Source organism: Xenopus laevis, chromosome 2S, assembly GCF_017654675.1.
Source record: "Xenopus laevis strain J_2021 chromosome 2S, Xenopus_laevis_v10.1, whole genome shotgun sequence".
Taxonomy (NCBI): Eukaryota; Metazoa; Chordata; class Amphibia; order Anura; family Pipidae; genus Xenopus; species Xenopus laevis.
Window position 1 is genome coordinate 131,837,973 of NC_054374.1, and position 22,980 is coordinate 131,860,952.

Sequence of the window (22,980 nt, forward strand, 5' to 3'; positions counted from 1 at the left end):
GTGTGCCATACTCTGCCTGCCCTATGCTCCCTGTGTGTGTGCCTTACTCTGCCTGCCCTATGCTCCCTGTGTGTGTCATACTCTGCCTGCCCTGTGCTCCCTGTGTGTGCCATACTCTGCCTGCCCTGTGCTCCTTGGGTGTGCCATACTATGTCTGTCCTATGCTCCCTGTGTGTGCCTGCTCTGCATGTGAAACATAAGCCTGGTATTTGTTCTGGGGGGTTTATTGGCATTTGAAAATTATTGGTTTTTGAAAATTATTTGGTTTTTTGGTGTGCTAGCATAATTTATGTGGACATGGTCTTGTAGTAACATGGGTGTGGTTTGAAGTGGGTGTGGTTTAAAAACAGGGAGTGGTCAACACTGGCTTCCATTATCGGCCCTCCACTATGTGGGCCAGAAAAATTCCGGTCCTTTATGACACAGAAGTTGGACAGCACTGCTGTAGCCCATTCTTAAGCTGGACACAGACGCAAAAATCCGATCATACGAATCAAGGATTCGTAAGATTTTCGAACCGTGTGTGTGGAGAGTCCCGGCATTTTTCGTCCGGCGGAGATTGGTCGTTTGGTCGATCGGACAGGTTAGAAAATTCTGTCGGCTGCCGATAATATCTCTGCGTGTATTGCCGATCGTACGATTTTCAGTGGGAGACTGTCACAGCTTTGTCGGACATTAACTATCGTACGATTGCTGTCGGGGGCAGAACATTGGCTGATCTGTTCTTTTGTACTTTATTTGATCGGAATGGTTAGTGGCAGGTCAGGAGATTGGAAAATCTGATCAGATCTTTGCATCTGTGGCTAGCTTTAGTTGGTTTATTGCAATTTAACGTGTTGTAAATTTAGCCATTACTTATACCTCTTTGATACTAGGGGGCAAATTTACTAAAGGGCGAAGTGTCTAACGCTAGCAAAAATTCGCCAGTGTGACGTTATTTTGTTACTTCGCCAACTTACTAAAGGGTGCTGGCGTAAATTCGCTAGCGAAGTGGACCTACTCTAGCGCTACTTCACACCCTTATGCCAAGTGAAGTTGCACTATGGCGAAGGGATGTAACTACACTAACTACGCTAATTCACTAATTTACGGATTTTACTGAATGTTACCTCTTGCACCAGACTTGCCTTCGCCACCTCAGACCAGGCAAAGTGCAATAGTGCTTCAAAAACAGTTGAAAAAACATTGGCATCTTTTACTTTAAGGGTGATAGGCTGAAAAGATTGTAAATTTTTTTTGGGAGTACCCTACATTTCCTAACATATGGTACCTAAACTATACAGTGGGCACATGTATAAGGCAAAATAACCACTATTATTTTATGAAGCTTTCCCAGGCTTGTGTAGTGTAATGTATTTGCTGCTACATATATGTCCATTGTACTTTAACTTGACGCCGTATGCAAATTAGACATCGCTAGTGTAACTTCGTTTTGGTCGACGAAGTAACGCTAGCGCAACTTCGCTACCTTTTGCCTCCGTGAGCGCAACTTCGGATTTTAGTGAATTAGCGGCGCCCTGTGAAACATCGTCTGGCGAAGTGCAGCAAAGGCGTAGCTATCGCATTTTCAGCACTTAGTGATTTTGCCCCTAGGTTTTGATAATGTATATTATCTATGAGAATGCTTATTTCATGCAATATACCTAAATTTAAGGGTGAAGGAAGACCGGAAAATCTCCCCCCATGGCTAAATATGCACTACCGTAGGTGGCAGATCTTCCAAAAATGCTTTCCCGACAGTAAACTGCCAGTGGGAAAACCAATTCAGTACTTTGTTTAATAAAATGTAGATGGAAAGCATTGTAGAAATCACCCTACGGTTGTAGTGTTAACAGATTTTCTTCATAAATAAATGTTTGTATTTTCACACTGTAAGGGTGTGAGCCTCTTGTTTTGTGTATATTTGGTATACAGAGGGTGTATAATAAGAATTTTAAAAAACTGTTAAGCAAATTCATGTTTCAATGTTATGCCTGCTACCATACAGAACATTTAAGAATTTTTTCATGCATCAGCCCATGAAAAGAAGCCAGAGCACTACGCTCTGTACAGTTATTTAACAATAAATACCACTGCAGTTTCTGTATGTTCTTTAACATAAATATTAATGGGAAAAAGTAGAGCAAAAAATATTAAAGGCTTGTTTAAATTTTGAAGGCATCATACATTATAACCCAATTTAATCATGGGTTTGATTGAACCTTGGCAATAAAGAAAAATATAAATTTGTATGACACCAGACTTGGTAAAACAAATATATATCACCATTGAGATTCATAAAATTGAGAAGCAGATTAAAATGCTAATGGTAAGAGAGCAGTGAACATGATGGCTGCCAACCCTGATATGCAAGTTAGTTTTCAGTATAAGAAAGTAGGAGCCATTCTTGAGATGAGACTTGGGTTTGGTTAGGCAGAGGGGAAGATGAAAGGCCTAAGCTACGAGTATTATTATTATTATTATTATTATTAACCTATGATTATTCTGACTTTTGTTCACCTTTAAATGTACGCATTTTGAACCTTATCTGTAAAGACCCCGATTTGTGCTTACGGATAGGCAAATTTTTATAAAGATTGCAATTTTTACAGCTCTCTATAAAATGGGTATTTTTTTTTCCATAAGAAAGTGTAAGTGTAAATGTGGCCACAGAGAAACTGGTTTATGGTATCATGAGGACAGGGAGATGGAACCTAAGGCAGACACATATGCAAAGCAAAATTAGTTAAATAAAATTGATTAATCTTCTGGTTTGGGGAATTTGGGGAAACAAGCTTTGGGTAAAGGCAGACAGAGAGCTTTGTCACTCATGGGAAATCTCTTCTTCCATAGACAACCGAGTATCTATAAAAACTTTTGCCTCTGGATGAATAGAAAGATGTGCATGTAAAGCACTTCACATGCTCAACACTGATGGAGTCACGCAAAAATATAAATTATATCAGTGCACTGCATGTAAAGTGTTTTACGTGCATCAATTTCCATTCATCCAAAGTTAAAATTATTTTTATGCAATTGAGATCTATCCTGTGGGACAACAAAGCAGTCTATTTGCCATCACCTTTAAGCTGGTCACAGACGCAAAGATCCAATCTTACGAATCAACGTACGATCGGAGTTCCCCATCTCCCGACCTGCCACTAACCATTCAGATCAAAGTGTTACCATTCAGATCAAATAAAGTACAAAAGAACAGACCAGACAATGTTCTGCCCGACAGCAACCGTACGATAGTTATATCCGACAAAGCTAGTGACAGTCTCCCACTGAAAATCGTACGATCGGCAATACACCAAGATATATAATTGTCAGCTGACAGAAAATTTCTAACCTGTCCGATCGACCAAACTACCGATCTCCGCCGGACGGAAAATGTTGGGACTCTCCCCACACGGTCCGAAAATTGTACGAATCCTCGATTTGTGCGATCGGATCTCTGCGTCTATGGCCAGCTTTATTTAGGAGATCTGGTATCAACTCAATGGAAACTGATCTAAATATTTAAACAGTGGCCTACAACCTACCACTGGAAGACCTTTGCTTATGGAGTGTTCAAGATTCAACCTTCTGGAATTAAGTTTAGCAAGGTCTAAGACTGTAAATTGACAAAGAAAGTTAAATATTTCTTGATAATTGGTTTTGATGACATTTAACTACAGTACTAGTTATACAAATGGTTAAAAAAATTTCACTAAAATATTCTGGTGACTTTTTTTTTCTATCGCTAACCCCATATGTACTAAAAGGCACGAAGTTTGCCCAGGGGCAGTAACCCATACAACCAATAAGATGTTTGCTTTTAAACAGGTGAACAGTAAATGGCACCTTCTAATTGTTGCTATGGGTTACTAATCCTGGAAAAACTTATTGTCTACCTTCCCCATACCATTTCTTTGAGGTAAAATAACATCCTAGAATACTACAGAGGAAATACTGTAGCCTTATAGCAGAACTAAAGCATAATAATAGAATATGTGTAAATACTAAACTTACTGCACCAGATAAGAGGTTCGGAAGGCATTTAACTAATGATCCATGCCTTGAAAGTTGTCCACAGCAGCCGCTCATCTTCAATCTTGTTAGTGGAAGTGATACTGTACATGCTCAGTATTAAGAATCTTTGGGGTTGGCAGAAATAATGAAAGCATTCACAGAAAATGAAGTTACATTGGTCATAAAAGATGATGAAATGCTCCAATGGAATAAGAATACAGCTTTTTTTTTTTTTTTAAACTGTATATACTATACATTGGTGGTCCCTTAGCTCAGATAACGGACAGCAGTCCAGAGCATGAGCAGTGAATCAGCAAAAAAGTTGGGAAGCAAAAAAAGCTTCCTGCCCTCTTCATGTCTGCACACGCGCAAATTTCTTTTCTCTGGGGATTGGTGCACTGAAGGGTTTTTTTTCAAATTTCTGGAGTATGACCAATGCTTCGGAACCAATGAAAATGCACTGTGAAGATATTACACATAAAATCCTGCTGCTCTAGGCCCAGGCATTTGTGGCCTTCCCACAAATACAGCCTGATCTACTTGACCTACTCCCTGCTACCTTGCCATACAGTATAATTCATTCAAAAGTATTACTACTTGTAAATCTGTCATAAAAATGCAGAGCTGCACAGTTTTTATGGTGTTCATATAGCAGACAGCCCCAAATAGCATAAAAACAATAGCAATTAGACTCTTCTGTTGTGAATTTGTGAGAAGTGGGTCTGATTTGCCTTTTTATCCAGAGCTGTCTAGACCTTTAATTCTTAGCAGCCCATGGGTTTCATTTGCTGAAGTTTTTATGGTGCATTATTTGCAAACAAAGCACTTCATAGAAAATCTTGGTGATGATTTGCTCTGTCTGTAGTGCCAATTGAGTTCAAAGCAAAAAGAGAAAAAACCCCAAAAAGGCCTTGAAAAAAAAAAGCAATCATTGGCTGCAAAAACAAGCAAAGCATCCCAAGACTGGAACTGGAGTACAGTAACGCCATATATTGGTTTGGGCCATAGTGTTCTCAATCTACATTCCTTCTGTGACTTAATAAGGAATGGCACTGATAACGAAGTGTGCATTTTACCTTAAAGAGTTACTGACACCAGAAGTTTAACTTTATTTTTTTACATCTACCATTAAATTGACTTTGCATGCTACTTATAATTTTGCCATAAAGTATTTGCCCAATGCTTTTACATTACCTATCTGACTCCCCGTGATTGCCTATGAGGGGGCCGCCATATTTTGCAGCAGGAGTCCGTTGGCAAAAAATGAACAACATGACCTATAGGTAACAATCAATGTACATTCATATGCTAAAATTCATTTTTTAGTGTCAGTATCACTTTAAAAACTTTAACGGACAGGCTGAGATGGGACAGGAACTTCACCTGATTACAAACCTCTCCGCAACAAACAATCAGCATGACTATAGGTAACTTTTAATGTACATTCAGATTTTATTATATATTATACTTTAAGTAAGCATATTATAGGCTACTACCCTTATTCCTTACTTTTTTTTCTATAGCCGTTGGTACTGAGGCTTTGTACTACATGACTGTCAAGTGATGGTCATGGATGCCATTATATAAATTAAATAGAAAAGATACACAAGAGCTAAAAGTGGAATAAGGTCACTGCCTTGAAGCTCTACGAGGGACCTCACAGACTGTAAGCTTGTAAAACCTAAGGAAGGTTGACTGAAAGGAATGTGTCTTCATAGTCTTCACACTGAGGCTAAAATAAAAGAGTTGGCCTCTCAAGAAGTTTCCTGTGTAATTTTGGTCTTTGGTAATTTTGGTCTTCAAAAATCCATCCACATGAATGAAAAATATGCTTGAAAATTCTCCTAGGAAAACTGTCTGTTCGACAAAACTGTTTGAAATAGGGCCAATGAGTCACAGCATCAACAACAATGTTGGGGCTTAACAACAGAGTTTTAGCCCACACCAACCCTTCAAAATCAGTAAGAATGTACCTTATGCCTAACAGAAGCAACCAGATGGGAATCTCATATACCCATGTCGCTTTAGCCTTGCATTTCCCCTCAATCTGCAACACTTGTCTTGTAAATTATTGTAAGGAAGAACTAAATGTAAAAGCCAACCTTAATCGCACAAGCTCATACTAGATAAGAAAACACAAATATATTGTAATAAACTCCTGTTTTTTGTAGAACACTGAAAAAGTACACCTGTACAGAAAGTAATTTTAAATGTATAGGATTATTTACAATGGAAACAAAGGGGAATACAATTTGTCACTACCAAGCTATTCATTTTATACATGTTATTTTATGATGGCACTATTGGGTATAAATAAAAATAAGTGGACGTCTGCTATACTGCCACACAACAGAGATAACAATCATATTTGCACATTAAATATAAATTGTGAGGTCAAACTTGTTTTATTATTTCTCCAGGCTACCTAGAAAATATACTTCAACTCTGGCTATATCAGTTGTACTTGCTTACCAATTTCTAGCATGCAGCTTGCACACTTTAGTGTGGTAATCGCAAGTCTCTCAAAATAGTCTGTTTCACTAGTTTGTAGTATTCAAGATCAGCTCAGCATGCCATCTAACCTTTCAAATGAAGACCAAAAAAGGATAGAGGGTTTTTTATAAGGACCAGTAATTCAAAGCTATAAAAAGGGAGCAACAGATTGACCACCTTAGGCCTGTAATACGCTAATAAGAGCTTCAAATATATTGCAAAATATATCCTTATCATATACAAAAGAGCCATGAACATCCTGGAAAATATATCCTTACAAATGCTGCTTAATGATGTCACAATTATAATAGGTGCTTAGTGATGTAATTTGTGTCACATGCCTTCATAATAATGAATGTACCCCTGCCTATAAAATATAAGGATATGGGAAGTCACCTCGGAGTTTCTTGTTCTGTATTTAAAGTGTACAGCTTAGGTTTACTGATAAATTCCATGAGTCACTCTATAAGAACCCACAGGTTTCTGAAACCACAACTAAATTCATTCTCTAAAAACCACAAATGTCATAGATATGACTAGAAAAACTATGAACGATAAGTGCCAAAAAAAAAAAATTATATATATATATATTTATTTTTTATTTTTTTTGGCAAACAAACAAGGGAAAGTTGTGCTCACCACAATTTTTTTTAAAACCATTAGGCGGGGGTGCAATGAGGGTGTGACCACAAAATACATATAGTCAACTACAAGAGGTCCTCTGCACTCAACCCATTATCAATATATTTAAGACAGACATTTTGTGCATACTGCTACTAAAAAATGCCTTACCCTTTAAACAACACAGGCTCCAGGAGCAGTAACCAGCTCCATGTTTTAGCTCCCACCCTTCCCAGCTATAGTCAGGTGATCCCACTGGTGTCTAATAAAAGGGCAGCCAAGTTTGGGAGTTTTACTTTGAAAGCAGCAAGTAAGTTGCAGGTAAAACTTAGTCCCTTTGTAAAATGTATAATTAATCAATTGAATTCTTAATGAATCAGATGAAAATTGAGCATAGGACTGGCCAGATATGGGATGACTTTGACGTAGTTGGCCAGCTTAAATATATTGCAATATATGGAAAAACAATCCCTGTGTTGTTTAAAGGGTAAGGCATTTTTTAGTAGCAGTATGCACAAAATGTCTCTGTCTTAAATATATTGATAATGGGTTGAGTGCAGAGGACCTCTTGTAGTTGACTATATATATATATATATATATATATATATATAAATATATATATATAATATATATATAAATATATATATAAATATATATATATATATAAATATATAAATATATATAAAATTCATATATAATATGAATACCTCGAAAACCTAAAAAAAAAATCAAGTATTCCTGCAATTCGGAAGGCAAGTATGCTGGCTCTAGTCCTGCTCACGATTAAATGAGAAACTAATCAAGCACAAAACTTTTCTATATATCTGTGAAACTATAGCTCATCCAAGGGGCGAAGTGACCTGGGTGTAGAAACCCCAGGTCCAACACTTCAGACACTTGATTCAATCATAGATAATGTGCTTTTAAAGTCAGCAGTAGGCAAACTCACCAAATCCATTAGCTGGCCCGGGTTCTGTGCCCAGAAACCGTAGTTGAGGCAGTAATCACATCAAAAGAAAGCGCACACACTCCTACAGCCAGCCGGTGAGGTAAAAGAAGAAGTTTATTCCATTCTATTAAAAGTCAAACTGTCCTAACGCGTTTCGTATCAATGGATACGTAATCATAGGCACCTGCAATTCCTAGTGAAACACAATCTGAAAACCGTTAAGTCTAAATTTATAAAAAGTGTTCCAAACAGATCAGCATGGCTCCCACTGACTTCTATAGGTCTGACAATTTATACTTGGCAAAGTTTTGGCAGGTTTTCATGTTTTTTTACACTTACCGTAAGTCTGCTTTTTAGAGCTTTTAATAAATATAGGAAAAACTACAAATCGTCGGTAAATGGGCCCCTGAGTGTTGAAACTAGTTATTTAAAAATAAGTAGCCAATTTAGTAAACCACACTTTTTTTTTAGATCTTTTTGACAGCAAAATCCAAAAAAGGTCGCAGAAAAAAAAACTTGACTTTTTCTGGATTCATTGTGCAACAAAATTGACAAATCCGAAGTCAATAGCAGAAGTCCCTTTACCAAATGGATCTTTTTTTTTTTTTTTGATTTGTGGTTCAAGAGGTTTCTGGGAGATTTTGACTGTGGCTTTTGTATGACTGCTGATTAATAGGCCACCATGTGTGCCTTGTTATGGAAAATTGAGACTGCGCTGCTTTCAACAGGGAAATAGATATTACACAGGAGAAATGCACCCACCTGCTTATGCCAAGGTAACTAAAACCCCCTTTCATCCTTCCTCCAAAATGGTCCCCCACCCAATGATGCTGGATAGCATTGCCCTTCTGTATGCCAGCTGCTCATATCTTCAACAAAAAAAACCCTTTTTAAAACAATTGGGTATTTGGCAGTTCTTATTGTGTGATGTCTCAGTCTTGCCTAAGGACCTTTAGCAATCTAAAATGCTAGCAACTGTCAGCTATATATAGCTAAAATAATTACCACCTCACAAATGTCAGAGTGATCATGGAACAGGAAGTATCAGGAAGACAAGACTTGATGTGAAAATTCTATGAAATAAATCAAAATGAGACAATATGCTGCTTATACGAGGTCTTCTGCATTATGGCAAGTTTTGAATTTGCTAACTCAGTCCATCATATCTGCAATCTAATCCAACATCCCTTTCTACGCTTGGTACCCTGTAAAATGTGGTCAACCCTTTTATCTGGATTAAACATGCCTCCAAATTATGCCATCTTTTCCCACTTTTTTTTTTTACTCTACATTAGAAATTAGAAGATAAAACACCCTCAAGGAATCTAAGACTAGTCTGGACTATTAAAGGACCAGTAACATCAAATTTTTCATAGTACACAATGAATAAATAACACCAAGGCAAATTATACTTTAAAATTGCAAAGTCTTTATTTAGAAATAACTTACAAAAACTCAGCTTCCGCTCCTCTTCAGAAAAGGCGACAGGGCAACCATCCATCCAGCGGCGCTCAATTTCTCCTCCCTGGCTCTCTGCTGCTGGATCCTGTTGGCCGCTGACTGATGCTCCAAACTGGCAAAGTTTTCCCAATGTGCCCCGAGCCTGCCAGCGCTTGAATGCAGCGCCCTCAGTGTCCGAGTCTTCTTCCACACATTCACAAACGGGAATAGTTTGTACTTTGTATAAGCACTGCGATAACTCTGCGCTAATGTGTAGCGGTGCTGGTTATATGTGTAACCAAGGTAGTAGGTAACTCATGCCCTTGACAGATGTGGTTAGTTCGGTAGGACTTGCACTCTTCCACTGTATGCACCGAGCACAGATCATTTGCAGCTTTTATTCTGTCTGCAATCCCTTCCCATTGTAGGAAGGCTGCTGGTTACCGTGTTTCATGGCCGTGCTTGCGTGAGAGACGCTTCCTTGTTCAGAACTGTGCAATTGTGTCTCCCCCGGCTCCAGAGCTCTGCCCTGGTATGTGGCAGTGCAGGAGTGGGAGGCACTGTTTTGGGCTTCTGTACCTGCCGGTGTATATCTATAGATCAAAGCGGCGTAGCGCTAGGGAGCCGGCAGAATACAACCAATCAATAATTCTGTAGCAAAAACAGATGTGGGTGTCAATTTTGAGGACCAAACAAGGTATTACAAAGGAATGATTAGTGCGCCTGTAAGGCAATTTGTGCCTACCGTGTTTGTTTCAGGACAGTGCAACATGGTTTCTACCCAATTTGTCCCATCTGATATGAACTATGCAAAATTTGAGACAGTGAGGTGGTCATGTGACACCTCAATGTGACACTCTGTAGGCAACTATTACAGTAAAATGATCTCACTCTTTCTGGAGCTGAAATTTGTACGGGCGAATATCTTGGTGCATACTTACTGGCTTCAGGGGCAAAGCACAGTGACAATATAGAAAGGAACCAAATAATAAAACCATCTTGTACAGTATAAATTTAAAGAAAACATAATGCCAACATTTTGTTCTTCTGCATTCTTGGTAGACACAAAGGATTTTTATGCGAGTCATACTACAATGTGAACAAATATATAAAATCTATATAAATATATAAAGTCAACAAATGTATTACCCAAGAAAAAGCTTTTAGAGTAACATTTACACACTACAGAGTATCTAAAGGGGTTGATCACCTTTCAACACTTATCGGGTTTAGTTATTTTCAGCTTGTTCACCAGCTCAGGGGTGGGGAGGTGTTCACAGACTTTCTAAAAACGTTTCTACATTACATTAATAGTTTATAATTAGTTAATACATTTATCCTTGGCTCTGCTAAGCGTTTCATTTAGGGCACCGACACAAGGACAGATTAGTCTCCATGACTTTTAAAAACCCTCAAAATGGCAATTAATCTCCACAAAATACACAATAAAATACACAGTACTACTCTGGAGCAACTGTAGCTGCAAGTCACCAGTGGACCTTTTTTCACCTGCGACTATAACGATAACTATATAGTGGCTGGTAAGTCACCTGTAGAAATCACCATAACTTACCCAAATGGCAATTTGTTGCAGAGATATATTTTTTTTAAAAAATCGTGGAGACTAATCGCCATGTGTCCTAAAGGCAGCTGTTAGAATTGATACAATCATATCGATATTAGCAACATTGCACAGATGCTATGAAGAAATGTATCAATCCATGTACAAGTATGAGACTGGTTATCCTAAATGCTCGGGACCTGGGGTTTTTCAGATAACTGATCTTTCTAAAATTTGGATCTTCGTACCTTAACTCTACTAGAAAATCATGTAAACATGAAAAAAACCACGAGGCTGATTTTGCTTCCAATAAAGGATTAATTATATTTTAGTTGGGTCAAGTACAAGGTACTGTTTTATTATTACAGAGAAAAAGGAAATAATTTTCAAAGATTTGAATTATTTGATTATAATGGTCTATGGAAGAAAGCCTTTATGTAATTCAGAACTTGCTGGATAACGGATACCATACATGTACCTGGATCACTGAGCTGCCAGACTGATACAAGACGGGAACATTAAAACTGGAAATATGGTCAAAAATAAAACATGGAAAGCAATTGAATAAAGTCTTTATTTCTGGCGAACACTCAGAAAACAGCTGAACTGAAAAAAAAATAAGTTTGGAACATTAACAACCCTTTTAAAAGTCAAACTAAGCTGCATAAAGTCATATTGCTGGTTTCAATTTTTTTGCATGTGTTGGGTATCTATATTACAGGAAAACTCCATACCCTGCAAATCCTGTGTCCCATGCTTTCTGGATAACAAATCCAATACCTGTACAGCTATGAGACTTGTTATGCAAATGCTAAAGCCTAGGGGTTTCCATATAAGGGGTCTTACTGTAATTTGGATCTCCATACCTAAAGTTTACCAAAAAAATGTAAACATTAATTAAACCCAATAGGATTGTTTTGTCTCCAATGAGGATTAATTATATCTTAGTTGATATCAATTACAAGGTACTACTTTATTAGAGCAAAAAAGACCATTTTAAAAAATTAAAATGGATTTTATGGGAGATGGCCTTTCTGTAATTCAAGGTTTCTAGATAACAGGTTTCTGGATAAAGGATTCTATAACTGTAGTGCTATAAAAGACAAGGGTCAGAGGCTCAGAATTATAACAGGCCTATAAATCTATTTTTTGGCTCATTTGCACTGGTGCATATTCACGCTCTTATTACAGACAAGCAGAGAACCTAATTTGCAGTAAAATGGCTTAGAACATGCCTTGGGGTTATGCAGCTGTCATCTTATGCATCAGGTGAAAAAAAAAGTGAATTTTAGAGAAAGGAAGACGGTGCCTAACTTTTAAAACACCCCATTTTATCTGAGCAGTCATTCACAAGACTAGAGATATGCATTGGTTTGTAGAGAGTACAATGAAAATCTCTAGACGTAACCCAGAGTAGCACTACTTTTGAAAGCCTGCTTTCATTCAGAACCACAGTTTCCAACCCTAGTGCTGAGACTTTTCGGGGAGATTAGTCGCCCGAAGAAGAGGCAGTTTGACGCCGGGCGACTATAATATCCCCAAATTTTAGCGTGTACCCTTACCCTTAATGAACTTAGTGTTCTGCTACTGTCTTTAAGGCTCAATTCCCTTGGAGATCATGCTTGCATGAGGCTTATAAATTTAGCATGGTGATGGGAAGCATTATTTTCAGATTTTCCCGATGCAAGGCACTATGTATCCAAATGAATCAGAAACAACATAAATGTGCTTTTTTTTGTATGATATAGTATGAAAGTATTATTAATTGCATGACTATAATGCCTGTCTGAACAAAATCTTCAAGTTTATTGGATTTACTGTTGCACAAAAAGAGCAGCACATCAAATGCCATGATATATATGTATATTATTTAATTAATATTCTGTGTGTCAAATCTCAATAAGCATACCTTTGAACATGCACAAGGAAAATATTGTTCATACGAAAGATTTCATCCTCTCTACTGAATTGTCCGATACAATATACAAAAATAATTATTTAGCTCTAACTGATGATTCAGCATTAATATTACGAGGTTCACCTTTCAAGGTGCCCAATCGAAATTTTCAGCCTTGCCGATCAATCGATATTGTAAGCACCAATTATCGTATGATTCACCAAAGGTTTATGTACTATAATTGTCACCACTTGTTAAAGCATGCTGGGAGATAATGCCCATCAAGATCAGGGTTACATTCATGACAATTCTTGTCAAACTTTTTTTTTTAAAGTTATGCAGGGTAAGGAGCAGCCCTAATGAATGCCGCTACTGAGAACAAGAGAACAAAAACTGCAAATGAATCTTCCTGTCAGTTAATAGAAAGTAGACAAGAATAGCACTATTAGGCAGAATTCTCACTAGAGCACTTTAGAATTAGTACTAGGATTTACTCCCCTTCACCTTCAGTTATGAGGCATTGCTTTCTTATCACAGAGGAAAATGGAAGGTCAAAAATGAAGAACTGTTTGCTCAATAAATGCAAGGAGGGGATCTATTTTGTCAGCTTCAGGATCTTTTACATTAATAGGGGTCTACCTAATAAATTCCATCCCTGACATAAAATTACCACCTGTATGAAAGTTTGGCATTAGAGAGTCATTTATGATACTTACAAATACATGTAAAAAAAAAAAAAAAAAAAAAAGCCTGTTACATGAAGAAACAGCAGTACAGGTATGGGACCCGTTATCCAGAATGCTAGGGATTTCCGGATAACAAATCTTTCTATAATTTAGATCTTCATACTAGAAGCTCATGTAAACATTAAATAAACCCAATAGGCTGGTTGTGCCTCTAATAAGGATTAAGCAGAATAATAATTCAGCAGAATATCAAACCAAATCAAAGCCCTTATTTGCATATGTACATTAGGGCAAAAAGGGAGAAAGAGAACCAAGCGAGCAGCTACAAAATAGACTTCCCTGTTTGTGAGACGAAAAGTTACCGTATATACTCGTGTATAAGCCGAGTTTTTCAGCACTTAAAATGTGCTGAAAAAGTCTACCTCGACTTATACGCGAGTCACTGGGTGCGCACAGGGGTTTCAAGACTAAGGGACCCGGCGCTAGGACCCTGTGGCAGTGTAGTAGGCGGAAGTGACGTGCAGAGCTTGACGAACATGCGATGTTATGCCGGCTGTTAATCTTTGCTTGCTGCAAAGGAAACAAGATCCAGCAGTGCAGAGAGGGAAAAAGCAGCCTGTCAGCCTGTCAGCAACTGTGAGAAAAAGGGGAAGGTGGAGAGAAGCGGCTTTCAGAGATCGAGCTGTGAGTGAAATGATTCAGAGAGGAGGGGGAGAGAGAAAGACGGCTGTGACAGTAGGGGTGGGAGAGGTGGAGAGAACGGACTTTCAGAAGTCGGGCTGTGAGAGGAGAGGTGGACAGAAAATTGGCTTTGATAGAAACGGAGGCAAGAAACAGGGGAAAGAAAACGGATGCAAAACTAACTTTTGTCTTACAGTTTAAAGGCACTGTGACTGGTGCAGAGAGAGGAAGGGAAAGATATGGAAGCAAATGGTTAGAGGAAAGAGTTAAAAAGGGCCCTGTGTGGATACTGTCTCTCCCCATTGAAATGTAGGAACTTCCCTTTTTAAGTTCAGCATTTATTATTTAGTGTGCCTATAATGTACCCCCTGTTATAAAATATAAGGATATGTTATATCCCAGAGGTTCATTACTATAAAAGCCTGGGAAGCCAGCGCTTATGTGCTCTTACATGCACAGGGACTAGGTTTGCCCGATGCTGCTTGCGCTTCTGCGCTAGGTGACATTTTACCAGTAGCTGCTGCATTTCTCACCCTAGGCTTATACGCGAGTCAATAAGTTTTCCCAGTTTTTGTAGGTAAAATTAGGTACCTCGGCTTATACACGGGTCGGCTTATACACGAGTATATACGGTACACGATTTTGTAGGTTCTGATTCGGTCAGCCAGGCACTTGGATTCAGACAAATCTGAATATTGTTGAAAAAGGCAGATTCTTGGCCGAATCCCGAAGTGAATCCTGGATTTTGGTGCATCCCTAACAATTATCACTTTGTGGTATATAAAAACACAAATACAAATGTTGCATTTGAATTTTCAAGACTGACACGAGCCCTTCCAAGAAATGCGCACTGTCTGTTTCCAAAAAGGTGACACAAATCATACATGTTCATAAAGTATTTGATGCCACCAAGTTAAAAAAGTTTACGTGCTCAATCCAACATTGGTTTGGATTCGACAGGTACATTTAACGATATGAAATGTAAATAAGCAAACACCATTAGAGAGACTCTCCAGTGGAGTTTCTTCATCTTCATCCAAAAAGGGCCTAGAATAAAGGCAGTCCAAAACATCCATATATTTAGTTAAAGGTGTTCATAGACATTAAGATTTTTCTCTCCCTAACAACCAATTTTAGTGTGATCCAATGAATCCGTAAAATCATCAGGTGGTTAGTGGGCCCCCAACGATCCTGCATCCAATGATTTTTAGTTGATGGACAAAAAATGTACATTTAAACGATTGTTTCAGGATAAGCTTGGTCTTTTTAAAATCTTGACATCTATGACCATCTTAATTCAATTATCTTACTACACAAAAATCCACACACTTCTGCTAAAACTAGTTTTTTGTTTTTCAAAGTGTTCAAAAAATTGAATTTGCAAAAATATATCTCCCAAATGTTCCAGGACAAAATTTAAATCATAAAAGTAATCATATTACCCTATCAATCATATTTCATAGTTCACTTGTGTGTGGTCACCTGAACTATGTAGCATGTAGAGTCCGCATTATAAATAGTGCATTACATTTTCAGAACCTCTGAACAAAACACAATGCGTTTGTTTTATGTGTAATTAAAAACCCCAACAGTAAGTTAATTTTCCGAAAAAGGGAAATATGTAATTCCGATTTCTTTTTATGTCTACAAATGTCTCATGTGCTTGTGAGTTGCACAATGTATGTGATATACTATACTAAATACCTGGCTACAGCACTGTTAAAACACATCAAATGGCAATTGCTGACATTACATTTTATTTTTTTAAATTCTGGTGGGGATTTGAGATTCATTACTTGAGCCAAGACACCACGAATGTCTGACAGAAATAGAAGGCTTTAGTGAAGCTCACAATGTTTGCAGTGAAAATGTAACTCTTACCAATAATTTGAGCAATTCTCGACCAAAACTGGCTACAATGCGTCATTCTTTGAGCTGTCATTTCCAGTGTCTTATGCAAGCATTAGCTGTGAGATTTCACTTCCAATATTGCCAGTAAACCCAAACATCCAAGTGCAACAATGTCACAGGCATATAAAGTGTTTTTATATACTTGAGCTTATCTATGTTCAAGATTTGCCACATTTGAGCCCACTCTTGGCACCAACCCAACGGGGGGTCAATAATTACCATTTGGGAAAGACTTAAAATGCACTGTAAGTATTATAAAAATGTTGAACTTGCAGCAAACCCACAAGGATAATATCATGTCAAGCATGTTTCACAGCTGACAGCAACAGTTTAGCCTTTTCTGCACCAGCAGAGAAAACACCTTGTTTTGACATTAAACTTTGAGCAAGATGCTGGCTGAGGTTGCAAGAAATAGTCATTATCAGACCTGTAACTATTTTTCTTTGCAGTTATTTAACAAGACCCTCAATTTAGCACCCTAACATGTCAGCAGAATGCCCCGACAAGTTTACTAAAATATTGTCCCTGTGGTTTGGTTTACTCAGCTACCCTCCTCCAATATTATTACCCTCTATTATGCATCTTCCTCTTCCTGCCTGTTCTTTTTGGGGGTTTTTTCCTTCATTGAGGTTGGTTACTTTTTTTGTGTTTTCAAATTATTGCATTAGGCTTTATTCATTGCACATATTCTGTTGAATTAAAGAGGTTGTTTGCCTTCAAACACTTTTTTCAGTTTAATTGGTTTTAGATTGTTCATCAGAAATAAAGACTTTTCCCAATTACTTTCTATTTCCAATCTATGACCGTTTTTCTAATATTGATGTGTAACGTTAAAGGAAAACTATGCCCCCCCAAACAACGTAGGTCTCTATAAAAAGATATTGCATAAAACAGCTCATATGTAAAACCCCGCTTCATGTAAATAAACCAGTCATAATAATATACTTTTCTAGTAGTATGTGCCATTGGGTAATCATAAATAGAAAATTGCCATTTTAAAAAATAAGGGCCGCCCCTTGAGATCGTAGGATTCACTGTACTCACAAACATACCAACAAACCATACATGTTAGGTCACATGAGCCAATTAACAGACAGAGTTGTGTCTTTTGCTTCCACACTCCTTCCTGTTACAGCTAAGAGTTGAAGTATTTCTGGTCAGGTGATCTCTGAGGCAGCACACAGACCATCACGAAATGGTGGCTCAAGGCAAGAGATGTAAAAGGGCAATATTTACTTAAATATATATTCCAGTTTGGTGAGATTCTTTAATATGCCACTTAATATGATATGAACTATCTGTTGCTTAAGTGTTAATTTTGGGGGTATAGTTTTCCTTTAAATTTTTCACCTTTTGAAGCAGCTCGGGGGGGGGGGGGGGGCTTTTTCTGACTCAAAGTAAAAGTAGCACCGAAAAAGCAATGGCGGAAACTGAAAAAAGGCTATATGGCACAGGTTAAATAATAGATAACAGATAAGACCATTGTGTTCAATAGAGCTTATCTGATATCTGCTGTGTAACCGAAGCCTTTTCTCATTTGAATGGCTGCCTCCATGGCTACACAGCAGCTTATTTATATAAACAAAAGTAGAGTTTCTGAAGTAAACACATCAGTTTTACCAGTGCTGGGAAACATTTTCTGCATTATATTTGTGTTACTTTATAACACTTTCATTTTTCGATGTCACTGTTCATTTAAGCTGTTTTAAACGGATACATTTAGTCGATACATTTGTTATCTTTGGCCCTGCTGAGCAGAATCCCTGAGTTTCATTAAAGACAGCGGTTTTGATAAAATAGTTTCTAATGCTCCACAGATCCAGCTGAGAAATGTATCAACTAAATGTAGCAAATTGTAACAGTTCAGATGCTCCTAGATCAAGAATGTCTTAAATCCGGCCAGGGGGCCAATGGCGGCCCGTTTTCAAATTTACACTGGCCCTCAGCCGCTGTCATGAAATTAATAATAATGTATAGAACAAGTGGCAGATCATTTCACTAATATGCCCAAATATTACGGCTACGCGATTCCTTGTTTAAATGAGGCTCGGGGAATAAGTCCAAACAGACTCCACTTCTCCACTCCCTAAATGTAGTGTACACGTCCATCTCCAGGAGTGAATGATCCTGATCACAAGCTAGCTACCTCGGAATTGATGTCAGGCTCCATGATCGGCCCCCACACATTTTCACCGCACCAAATCTGGCCCTCATTGTAAAAAGTTTGGATCACTGAGCTGCCAGACTCAAACAGCAGAGACAGGAACATTAAACTTGAATTTTGGGAACAGAAAAAAAAATGGAAAGCAATTTAAAAAAAAGTCTTTGTTTATGTGAGAACAATCTGAAAACAACTGAACCGAAAATGTTTTGGAAGGTGTACAACCCCTTTAAAAGTGGCAAAAGCTAAAGTGATAGCAAGAAAGACTTTCAGAGGAAGGACCAGGACTATAGTTTATAACACATACCAAGGTCGCCATGACAGAATATTGTTTAAGGGGGATGGTTTATGAGCAACTAATAAACAATTAATTTTGAACAAAAAATAAAGCAAAGTGCTGATTGGTTGCTGTTAGCAAGTTAGCACGTGCCCTGGAAATAAGCCATTGTGAAGGTGTATTTTACATTAGTGCAGTTCTACTTGTAGAGAATGGGAGAGAAGTTGGTATACTGGATAGCACACATTACACAGGACTAATCCTTGGTAATCAGACAGCTAACCCTCTATTTTTAACCGTGTGAAAAGTGTTATAGGTGTTTCAAAGGTCAGAACAAAAAAGTTTGGTCAACTACATTCTCTGCCAGAACAAAAAAGTTTGGTCAATTGCATTTTCTGCCAACATTTTTTACCATTTTTCGGAATAAATAGCCGGAAACTTAAGTTGCAGATGGTTGTAAAAGTTGTCTGCAAATTTCCTTGGAACAGGAAATATGTATGTTGCTCAATATTGCCTGCAAAGCTCTTCATAAAAAGCCAATGCTATACAATGGATAATAATACTTGAAAGGCATGTCTGACCTCCAGAGCTTTTGCTGTTGTTGCAGCACAACTGCCAGCACCCCCTAACAAGCTATGATATAGCGTTACACCAAATGGAAGGAAATACGGTCAATAAACCTCAAGAACTTTTAGAAAGCATAATAAACACCAAGAAAAAAAATTCCTTGTGTGATGATGAGCACCCTCTGTGGCTAATAATCCCTGTAAAGATACATTAGAAATATGCCAAATACGCCACAGACTCAATTTAAACACTCAGAATGTAATTTAGCCTTAAAACTTAGGAAGGATGCAGACAATTAACATTTTTTTATGTTTCTCATTTTTTTATGAATCTCAGATTTAGCTTTCTGTTCAGCATCTGCCCCATTGTGAACATCCTGCAGCTATTTGGTTACTAGGGTCCAATGTAGTGGTTTGAGTGTTTAAACAGGAAAACTAAAAACTGTAGCCTCCCAAAGCAATAGACTTTTGACTGAAGGGGCCAGTGATCCTCAACAACTAATTAGCATTGTAAGTTGCAAGTTTTAATGAAGGGGCAAAAAAGGGAGGAGGGGAAAGGGGTAGGTGTCCAGTTTGCCAATATTAACAGGGGGTCCAGGTGCTCAAGCCCCAGAACTTCAGCTTGGGGAGGTAATGTCATACATTTGCGTTTCAATTGTAGGCTGGCACAAAAAACGGACCTCACTCCAAAGTGAAATGCAAATAAAAAGTAATTTATTAAACAAAAAAAACATCTGAAGGCCACCCGCCTTACGCGTTTCATGCCTTGTGGGCACTTAGTCATAGGCTAAGGGTATTCTGTACAACCAGTGATATCAGAGAAGTGCTTTGGACAGCCAATCAGAAAGGTTAGTACATATGCAATTGTATTGTCCAAGAGAAGCAGAGTACACATAGGGCAAATTCACTAACCTCCGAAAATTCGCCATCGACAGCTTCACTCACAACGCAACACTTCGCCAGGCGTGGATTCACCAGGACAACGCTAATTCACTAAAATGCAAAGTTGCGTCCAGGGCGCCAAAACGCTGGCGAAGTAGCACTAGCGTTATTGCGGCAAGCAAAGTTGCGCTATCATTGGCTAATTTGCATACGGCGGGAAGTTAAGGTTGAATGGACGTATGTGTTGCAGCCAATACATTACACAAGCCCAGGAAACCTTAATAAAATAAAGTTGTTATATTGCCCTACACATGAGCCCAGTGTATCGTTTATGTGCCATAAATTAGGAAATGTAGGGGGGAAGCCGGGTACCCCAGAAAAAATTTACTATCTTTTACAGCCTATGACCCTGAAAAATGAAAAGTCGCAAGCATTTTTTGGGACTTTGAAAAATTTTCAACTATTTTTTGAGGAACTCCTATCTACTCTATTGCACTTCGCCTGTTCTGAGGTGGCGAAGGCAAATCTGGCGCAAGAGGTAACGTTCATTAAAATCCACATCTTAGTGAATTTGCGTAGTTACATTCGCCATAGCCTTCACTAGCAAAGTAGCCTGCACCTGTTAGTAAATTGGCGAATTAACAAAATGAGGTCATGCTGGCGAATTTTCGCTAACATTAGTCACTTTGCCCTTTAGTAAATCTGCCCCATAGAATCAACATGTTAATGTGTTGGTGTGTTTCCATTTAAATATCACTGGTTGTACAGAATGCCCTTAGCCTTAAGGTGGCCATACACTTGAGAGATGTGGCCGTGATCCAATGGGATTTTTAGTCCTGTCGAATTCGACATCTAGCCGACTTTCAGCGACATGTCGATCTGGGAAGCTGTCAGAGGGCCTCATACACAGGCCAACAAGCTGCCGACTCGGTATGCAAATTTGCCAGCGTGACGTCATTTCGTTACTTGGCCAATTAACTAATGGGTGCTGGCGTAAATTCGCTAGCGAAGTGGACTACTCTAGCGCTACTTCGCACCCTTATGCCAGGCAAAGTTGCGCTATGGCGAAGGGACGTAACTACGCTAATTCACTAAGTTGCGCATTTTACTGAACGTTACCTCTTGCGCCAGACTTGCCTTTGCCACCTCAGACCAGGCAAAGTGCAATAGCGTGCAATAGCGTGCAATAGAGTGCAATAGAGTGCAATAGAGTGCAATAGAGTGCAATAGAGTGCAATAGAGTGCAATAGAGTGCAATAGAGTGCAAAAACGTTTATTTTTTTCTAAGTCCCAAAAAACACTGGCTTTAAATATTTTGGGGGTACCCTCCTTCCCCCCTACATTTCCTAACATAAGGCACATAAACTATACAGTAGGCACATGTATAGGGCAAAATTTATTTTATGAAGCTTTCCCAGGCTTGTGTAGTGTAATGTATTTGCTGCTTCATATAAGTCCATTGTACTTTAACTTGGCGCCATATGCAAATTAGGCATCGCTAGCGTAACTTCGCTTTGCTTGACGAATTAACGCTAGTGTAACTTCGCTATCTTTCGCCTCCCTGGGCGCAGCTTCGGATTTAAGTGAATTATCGGCGCCCTGGCAAAGTGCGGCGAAGGCTCATTTTCAGCACTTAGTGAATTTGCCCCTAAGTGCCCACAAGGCATGAAAGAGCAAGACCACCCCTTGAGATTTTCTTTTTTGTTTAATAAATGACCTTTTATTTGCATCACACTATGGAGTGAAGGCCGGTTTTTGTGGCAGCCTACAATTGAATCGCAATAGTAAGTGGCAAGCTAGTAAGACAAAGGCAAATAACTCCAAAGCCATATAAAGAAAGAAAGGCTACCAGTGGAAAAGTGGATAAGAACAAGATCATCCAAAACAGACACTAATTTAGAGATGAATTATCCTTTTAACAGTAGAATGCATGCAATGGCAGGAGTGCTACAACTCCCATCATCCCCCAAGAGAAAACAGAGAGAGGATGGGGGAGCTGTAGTTCAGCAACAGGTGGAAAGCTACGTTAGTTTAGTAGTTACGACTGTCTGTACAATTACCTTGTTCGTATCGGACGTCTCTTGTCCCCACTCTCTGTAGGGGTCTCCCAGAGATCAGGGCCCAGAGCTTCAGGGAAGGTTGAGGGAAGGAATGAAAGCGAACTAATAATTCGGTATGAAGTCGAGGAGCTGCTGCTGCTGCTTCAGTAGGAATGATATGGGTGTCTCAGCCCGGTCAGCCCCGGCTATGCGAGACAGGGGAGTCCGCCGGAGACACGCGTGGGAGACTAGGGGGCATCACAAAATAGAAGAACCGACAAAATAAATGATGGGAAGGAGATAAAAGTGAACGAGTGGAGAAAAGGGGAGAAAAAAAAGAGAAAGAAAAGAAAAAAGGGGAAAAAGGAAATAAAAGAAGGAAAAAAATGTCCAGACCCCTCCTCCTGGCAGGCTACGTGTAGCGTCAGCACACGACGGCGCTGACGTTCTGACATCAAGCGCTCCAAAACAGGCACGCAACCTGACTCGCTTTTCTATTGGTTACTTGTCGCCAAGGCCTCGTGTAAACACCGGAGAGCGGCTATCCAATAGGAGCTGTCGGTAGGGGAAAGAGCCGCCCCTTTTAGTCTCGCGCTACTAAAGTGTGAGTTCAGGACAAGTACAGCAGAAGTACTGGGCTAATGCAGTTTTTCGGGTTGGATGTTGGATGTTTCGGGCTGTTATCCAAACAGATTTTACAACCGTCCTAAATGTACAGCGTCTATTGAACTTCGGTACCTGAAAATGTTTGGCCCTGTTTTGTGGCAGCTTCCTTCGCGGCAATTAGAGCGTTGCCCCCCTGCTGCGTCGCAAGTAGTTGCCT

The 22,980-nt window shown here is 38.9% G+C and overlaps 1 protein-coding gene across 7 annotated transcripts in view; it reads right to left on the reverse strand.

The window, feature by feature from the left end:
* LOC108709856 (R3H domain-containing protein 2-like) overlaps positions 1-22,601 on the reverse strand; it is a 96,993-nt gene extending 74,392 nt beyond the window's left edge. For 4 of the 7 annotated variants that reach the window (XM_041584412.1, XM_041584414.1, XM_041584413.1 and 1 more), the window contains exon 1: positions 22,179-22,600. The gene's annotated coding sequence lies outside the window, so the exon portion shown is untranslated. Of the gene's footprint in view, positions 1-22,178 lie in introns of all 7 variants that reach the window. The other 3 variants (XM_041584411.1, XM_041584409.1, XM_041584416.1) reach the window with 2 other exon arrangements.
* Between the last annotated feature and the right edge of the window lie 379 nt (positions 22,602-22,980).